This window comes from Pleurodeles waltl, chromosome 2_2 (assembly GCF_031143425.1).
Source record: "Pleurodeles waltl isolate 20211129_DDA chromosome 2_2, aPleWal1.hap1.20221129, whole genome shotgun sequence".
Lineage (NCBI taxonomy): Eukaryota > Metazoa > Chordata > Amphibia > Caudata > Salamandridae > Pleurodeles > Pleurodeles waltl.
In genome coordinates this window covers 993,345,094-993,353,498 of record NC_090439.1, presented here as the reverse complement: position 1 = coordinate 993,353,498, position 8,405 = coordinate 993,345,094, and positions in this window count along the sequence as shown.

Genomic DNA, 8,405 nt, shown 5'->3' with positions numbered 1-8,405 from the left:
GCGACTTATGTCATGCTAAACATCGAGAAATTAGAAAAGTTGCCTTTTACTGTGGCTGAAATACCATCTGCTGAGTGGCTTAATACACAGGGTAATTAATCTGCCTATTTCTACACTTCAATTCACCTCCTGTTGAAAACACATTCCGGTAGGCAGATATGAAAGGCTGGGAGATAGTTACATCCATGAGGTGTGGGAGCTACCCTTCTCGTACAAATGTCTTAGTGGCATGAAAGAAGTCTTTCTTAGCGGTAGTAAATGCAAAACTTCAGTCAGCCATTCAATGATTTGTAAACAGCTGTCCTTGCATGGGGCGTGTAACGCGTCTGCAGCAAATATAGCTTGTTATCTGAAGGGAGTTCTGGTCCCCTTGATTAGACCTACGTTCCAAGTTCTTTCAAACCGCAGCTATGTCCTCCTCAATGGTGAAGACTGTTGTGGGGTGTGAGCCGGAATAGTTTATGTTGTTTCGGTCTCTGAGATCATTACATTCTGCGGGAACGTACTTTTTCCCTCACTAAGATAAAAGAGGTAGCTGACATTTGGCCCCACATTGCTACTCCAAATGTGAATTTTGATAAGTTGAGCAGAGTCAAGGCTTTATTGTTTAAAAAACATGTGGCTCCTATATCTGCACGCGAGACCTACCCACTTCCGGTGGCAAGGTCGTCAGCAAAGATACAGCCCCTTTTAAGTACCAACTTTCCAAGACACTTTGGTGAACTCGTGGGACGAATATTTAATGCGTCCAGTACATCTGGCATCGCAAACTTTTTTAAGGCTGTTGGTTCTGGTTTCGTTCACACCTTCTCCTCCAAATTCGGTTTGATAACATCAGCCATTCATTCAATTTTCTCCAGTATTTTCGGGGGATTTCCAATAACTTTGGCTATAATTGTTGGCATTTTGCTGTTGCTATTTTTTATGCACAATGGCTGTTCCGCCGCAACAAGATGCAATGAAGACGCTCCCATCAGCGCAGCTGTGTCATGAACGCATGATGCAGTATTTTGGAGCAACACTCCTGGAGCAACTGGAGTGTGACCGGTCTCTGTCATTCAGACCGGTTTTACATTGTGTGCAGCCCGTGTTTCGGTGCCTCTGGTGCTCTTCTGAACATGCACTGGAAGTCTGTCTTTCTACGCAGCGATTGCTTTCATTGGACGCTGATCTGTTGATGTTCTCGCTGAGGGCTCATTACCAGCCATGCGTGTTGAGGTTGCGTTTGCTACAGGAAGCTACTTATGAGTTGCCCTTCCTGGAGGATGTGACTCTTAACTCATCTTTGGGTACACCACGGAATGCTGCCTTGGCTGAGGCTATGGAACATGATTGCTCCTTGGCCTTTCTCGGCGATGCCTTTTCAACTTTAACACCTGCTGTGGAAGATTTCTTGTCCTCTATGGTCCCAGAATGGATTGGAACTTTTCAAAAATAACTTTGACTCTTGAAAATTCGGTCTTTTATGCCACATGTTTACATTTTAAATTGTTCTTTTATATGCTCATGTGTACTTTCAACTTGTCATAATTGACGTTATCTTTTACATGTATATCTTATGTTGCGCTTTTAATAGCAATTTTATATGTCTTTAGGCTTTGAACCAGTTTTAACTGACGAGGGGAGGGTGTTGTGTAATCATTTTAGCTATAGCTCAATGCACGTTATTTTAACACACTAGGCCAAGCCGCTGTGCACTCTAACCTGAATATATTTTCTTCTGCTTTATTTTATTGTTACAATAGCCACTTTTACAGTCTTGTTTTATTTTCTGTTTATCTAACTGTTTTCGCCTAGGCCAGCACTCTGTTCTCAAACAAGACATTCTTGCTCACTCTGTGCTTCTTCCAAGACTACAGCATGGTACATTGCCGGTGAACGTGGTATAAGTTTAGTCTCCAACATTCGTAGAAAACACACATCCTTACATAGGGACATATTCTCAGAACATCAGCTGTTATTATAAAAACACTTCCCTGTCCCTTACACGTTAGAGGGAGATTCCAGCCAGAGAAACACAACTGTATGCTGATTGCTGAATACTTCGCTACAGATGTTAACGCAGACCACAGGCCTTTGCTCAGGTATGGGGGATGATGTCTTCCCTGGGGAACCTGAAGGGCAGAATTAGAGCTTAACACACTGTGCTCTATCATAGCCTAGGTAGGAGTTAGTCTTTTGACCGTAGTGACAAAATGATAGTGTTATTTTTATGCTTCACTCTACTTGTCACAATATTAATACTGTCATGATGTGTCGTTCTGGTTATTACAGCTCATGCTTTGCTAAGATGCAGTTGTTTTATTAAAATCATTATTGAAACATATACTGCCTCTGTTTGTCATTTTATATATGAGACCAAGGTAACTGAGAGAAACGGATGACACCTGAGTGACCACGGCTTCCCTGAGAAACCTATTATGTCACGCGCTTGGCTGCCCAGTCATCCCTGCCCCTGGGTAGGGATGAGGCACTGCTAGTTGGCCGGAGCAAAACCTGGATTGGGGCGACAGGTTTCACCTGCAGTGGGTCAGACTCAGTCTCCCCACACCGCGGGCGATTCTGCCGCTCAAAATCCAGTAGTCTCAATAGAATAATGAGAGCCTACATGACAGCATCATAGTTTGACAACTTGTCACACACTTAGCACTTCAACAGCACTTATTTGCTTCCCAGTGGGTAGGCGCAGGGGAAAAAAGTAAACTAAAGTAAATAAACAGAGCTTTTAGGGCTGTGCTTATTATCTGACCATGCCACTCTCTTCATGAAGCCTGAGTTTAGAGGGAGCAGGGGTGGTGGCTGGCCAGGGGTACCACATGGTAAGCCAGGTGCAGCAACCCCACCCTTCGGTTATCTCTCAGTGGCATCCATTTTTAATGTAGGGTTATCATAGATAATCACACTTATATGCTAGGTTTCTGCCCTAAATGCATGTTATTATAGACTATATTTCCAAATGAGTTGTGTTTCAAGTTTGACTAATTTCAAAACTAAGAATATTTGATGGGAGTTGAACCATTCAGTACCACATTATACAGATTCAATATCCTATGAGGTACAAAGCTTGGACAAGGATTCCCACCCTTACAGAAAGAGAATGTATCCAATACTAACATATCTTTAAAATAATATCTATATTTGTAAATGCTGCTTAAACAGAGCAATCACTGAATAAGTGTATTTTAGGGTTTGTTCTAATATTTGCCATGCATTGGTTAAAATACATTAAGGCTTCAGGAAGGAACATCCCTCCCCCAAAAAACTGATATTAAGTCATTTGATGCTGAGACCTCTGATACTTCTCCATTGTATGTTAATATGTAGTATTCACTATGAATTTTGCAAACAACAAGCCCATTCATGTTATGCTTTGCACCAGAACAGCAAAGGCAGTGCACCAGCAAAGGAAGCGCACCAGAAGTAATTTTAACTTATCTAGGAAGGTTCTACTACCACTGTTCAGGGCGTAGGCTCCTAACCACAGGGGGCCAGAGGAGCCAGAGCGGACACCCAGCTAAGAACTGGGAGCAGGTGCGCCGGGGGGAAAAGGCATGCAACAAACAAAGGGTACCAACAGGAAGAGGCACCTCCGCCGTTTGGTTGCTGGGCAGAAGGATGGTATGGGTCAAGGGCGTCAAATGGACAAGGGTGTGAAAGGAAGGGCCAATGGGAGGCCTTGCTTTGGTTTGTTTGAATGCTGCATCTTCAGATCTGTGGGAGCATGAGGGTTAAGAAAGAGGTGGCCGGGACCCATTCTTATAGCAGGACGGCTAGGCAGCGACCAACAACAAAGGACCTACCAGAATAGCTCAAGGGTGTCTTCGTCTGCAGCCTGTGGAAGCTGAGAGGTCCACGAGTGCTCTCTTCCGCAGTAGAGCAGAGAACAGTGGTGGAGGAGCTGCCATCCTTGGGTTGCTGGTTCAGATCTGGCTCAAAGGCCTATTCGCTGTGCGGCAGCCGCTGCAACCGGGAACCGGCCGAGCCGCACAGGAGTCACCCGCAGGGGACAACAGTGGGCTGTGCGGCATCCGCGGCCTGTGGGGCGTGCTCTGGAGGGAGGCAACCAGCCTCAAACAGTGGGTCGGGGCACATCTGGCAGCCATGGAGAGAGGCCTGTGACAGCAGCTGAAAAAGTATGGGGGAGGAGTCCCTCAAACGTGTGGCATTGTGTCCAGCAGCTAGAGAAGGTCGGGCAGCGGCGAGAAGAAGGTGAACCGGGGCAGACCCTCAGGAGGGGGGGGCACGCCTACTTAACTCCTGAGCACATGGTGGACAACAACAGGCTGTGGCAAGCACACAGACAGGCAAGAAGAGGAAGAATTTGGAGGGAGTCTGGGGGTCCATGCCTCCTTACACAGGCTTATCCCTTGAGCACATTGTGGACAGCAGGAAACAGGCTGAAGAAAGCATGCAGACGGCTCCATCAACGTGTTGCTTGTGGGGTCACCGCAAAGGTCCTGACCTCAATGTTTGGCAGCATGCCCAGCCTGCCCCATTTTTTGTATGGGCAAAGCAATTTCACAATAATAGAGGATGAATGGACTTTGCAGAAGCATAAACAAGTAGATGAGCATTTGCCTCTGTTACCCCTGCGTTGCTACAAGCTTTTGAACTGTGAAGCACATCATTGAAGATCAGGCGCACATTCATGCCAGACAGATTGACACTGTCCTAGGCATAAGCCAACTGCAAGCACCAACTCAAGCCAATAAACAGACACCGCACAAGGTTACAAGAGGCACAGCAAGGGGTTTACAAGTCCAGTGAAATAGACAAACAGCAAGCGAGTAAAAAAATAATATTAATTTCTGATGCTCACCTCGTCAACGCCTGGCAAGTACACACCAAGGTGACATGTGCGGTGTACCAAGCCAGGAAAGTGACAACCAGGGACAGCCCGCAAGGGTGACACAACCCAGCTGGAGAACACGCTAAGCAACAGTTAGGGACAGCCTGCAAAGGTGATGCGACCCATCTAGTCATCAAATTAAGCGAGTCAATTGGGGACAGCCTGCAAGAGCGATGCAAACCTATTGGTGTACACAAAGACACAGGTCCAGAGGGCACAGTCTGCGAGGGCGATGCAACCCGGGCAGGCCAACAAGACAGCAAAAGCGCACAGCCCAAAATGGAGGCTCAGGATACCACCCAGCAGTCCGACCTTGACAAAATAGTGAAGGCAGCAAGAGAGAGGCAGCATTAATGCACAGTAAGGAGTGGATCCTAAGTAAAATCAAATGAAAGGGGGCAAATGAGCGTCCTACACGCGAGGCACCAGGCAACAAAGGCACAAGTGAGATGGCCAGGGAGGAGACAGACACAGTAGAAGACCCAAGGAAGTGGCAGCAGAATGCGAGCAGAAACAGCAAAAAGACGGCAGACAATAAAGATGCAGGAGACCCAGCGATGGGGGCAGTGTCCAGCAAAAGGGCAAAGGCGAATAATGGTGAGCAAATCAGTGCGATTGTACAAGACTGTTTGAAGTTATTTGCGCTGTTGCTGTCTGCAGAATCAGAGGGTGTGGTTACTACAAGCGGGAGCAGGGCGCAAGCATGAAAATAATCTCAGACCACACTAGGCTCCCCGGGTAATAGGCATCCACCATTGTGGGCAGAAGCGCCCAATGGGTGTCCGCATCTCCAGAAAGGGAGGAGGAAGAGCCAGCTACAACAAGCGCTGGAGCAGGGCCCACGCAAGTGTGGACCAGCTAGTCAGGGGAATAAGTGCAAGGGAAGGGCAACACAGCCACATGGGGTTTCGTACCAGAGCATACAAAAGAAGCAACCTAGGTAGGCCTTATATGGTCTCCAGAGGACTAGCTAACATAATACCGTTGGCACTCAAAGAGCGAATTGTTGAAGAGAATTTGTCAACATAGTCTCACTCTTGGAGATTTAGGTAGAGGGCTTAGACTTTACCATGGCTGACAAGACGGAAGAAGACAAAAGGGAAAGGAATAGGATAAGAAAAGAGAGGACTTTGGCAAACGGTTAGATGCCTTTAGAATCATGGCCTGTATTATAGTAGAGAAGTTCCTGTCGCGCCGCTGCGCGCGGCACGAGCCGAACATTCGGCTCGGGCCGCGGCACGCGGTCTGAAGACGCGCCGCATCCCCAGCCTGCTGTGCACATTTCGAGGCCCCAAATTGGGCGTGGGGCCTCGTTCTTTTTTAGCGCAACGCGCTTCCAGGCAGGTCTGACCTCCCCCACTCACCTGTTCTTCTTTTCTTCTTCCTTTCCTGTTGTTTTGTTGTGCCTTCCTTTATGTCTTTTCTTTTTCCCATTTACCCCTCTCTTCCCAGCATTCCTTGTTCCCTACTCTCTATGGCTCCTAGTCCATTATGTTCTATGTGTTTTTCCCTAAGATGGTGTCCTTGTACTTCCTGTTGGTCGCTTCCTGTTTGTTGGTATTTAAGGGCTGTGATTCTTTCTCTCCTTGCGCTGCAACACTTTGTTTGGATGGTGTCTTCGCTCCTGCTTCCTTGTATTCTATACTAGCTCTCATCTGTTCCAGTGTTTTTTCCTGTACTTTTGCTCCTGTATTTACCTATTCAATTTGTTCCTGTTTTAGGAACCTTTCCTTTTTGGAGGTTTTTTCCCCTTTTGGGTTTTTTTTTCCCTCTGGCTCTACTTCTGAGGGGCACGGCCTGCTCTTGGCGTTTCCATTGCCTGCAGCACCGTGGCTACCAGAAAGAGTTGCCCCTACCTGGGCCAAGGCCGAACATTCAGGAACAAGATCCTGGCCACTCGTTCTGCGGACTCCAGGTTAAGGCAGCACATAAGTCGTGACAGTTCCTGCACTGTGCAAAAGACCTATGGCTGTATGAGTCAAAGACCCATGAGGCGCAGAGTCAATTTGTGTGGGATGTATGGCTGGATAATGATAAGGGTTTCAGGCTGAAAATGCAGGCTCACCCAGACATGGAATTTGTTGAGGAAGACGTGGCAGGATACATGCACAAGATGATGATAGCAAGGGAAGCCAAAAGCTGGTCTGGGAAAATTGAGCAGCCATGTTGAGGGAGCTACCAAAACGGGAAACAAAAAAAGCAGAAGCCTTACTACAAGCAACTGCACTACATAAGCTGGGAGGTGCACAGTCAGGGAAGGGGGTCATCGTCCATATACTTTAAATATGACAAGGACTAATGCACATGGGGAGCAGAGTGCAAATTCAGGCATGTGTGCTCCATATGCAGGGGTGGACACCTGGCAGCAGAGTGCAAGAAAAGTAGGGGAGCCAACCACAAGCGGGACAAAGAGAAAAATAAGTAATGCCAGCGGGCACAAAGCCTGGGTGGAGAGTGGAAGTGTGGAGTTGGCTAGGTCCCTCATAAATACTTACAAGTTAAGGCAGCTAGCTAACTAATACGACAACAAAGAGAATGCAAAAATACTGTGGGAGGGTTTTGAACAGGGATTTAGAATCCCATCCAAAGTGAAGGTCTCCAGCAAAGAAACAAGAAACCTCTGCTCATGGAGCGAGCACTCCGAGATAGTCAGGTAAAAGATCAGCAAAGAGAATAGATTAGGGAGGGTGGAAGGCCCGCTAAAAGATGACAGCCCTCTGGGCCTCATCATCTCACCTCTAGGCGTAGTGCCCAAGAAAGAATGTGGCCAGTTCGGGCTCATCCACCACCTGTTGTTCCCAGAAGGCGAGTGAGTGAGTAATGGAATACCCCCCAAAGATTGTACAGTGGGATACACATTGGTGGAAGACACAGTGGAGGTAGTGCACTTGATGGGCCGAGGAGCCCTGATGCCCAAAGCAGATGTCAAATCTACATTCAGGCTACTCCCGGTCCACCCAGAAAGCTATCATCTCCTGGGTTTCAAGTTCCGGGGGGACAATTGTTTTGACAAACCACTGCTGATGGGGTGCTCCATCTCATGCGTCTATTTCCAGTGCTTTAGCGCCTTCCTATAATGGACCCAACACAAGCGACACCCAGGGGGTGGGAAAATGCACTATTTGGATGACTTTCTGTTTGTAGGAAAGCCCAGCTGAGAGCAGAGATTTATTAAGAGCATTCCAAACCTTGGCAGCAGAGCAAGGAGTGCCATCGGTGGATGACAAGACAGTAGGACCAATTACAAAACTAATATTCCTAGACATAGAGCTGGACTCCGATTCAAGCACATCTAGCATACTGCAGGACAAAGTGCGGGACGTAAAGGAAGACATACAAAACCTAGTGGGTACACAAGAAGCCACCCTAGGGGAACTCCAAGAACTCATTAGGAAATTGAATTTTGTAGCCAGAGTCATCCCAGCAGGGAGGGTGTTCGATAAATGGACTGCAGAAAAAACACCACCACACAAGACTGGGCGCAGGGGTGAAGCAGGACCTACAAATATGGCCGACATTTCTGCAGGACTTTAACAGGACCCTCATTTGGAGGGAA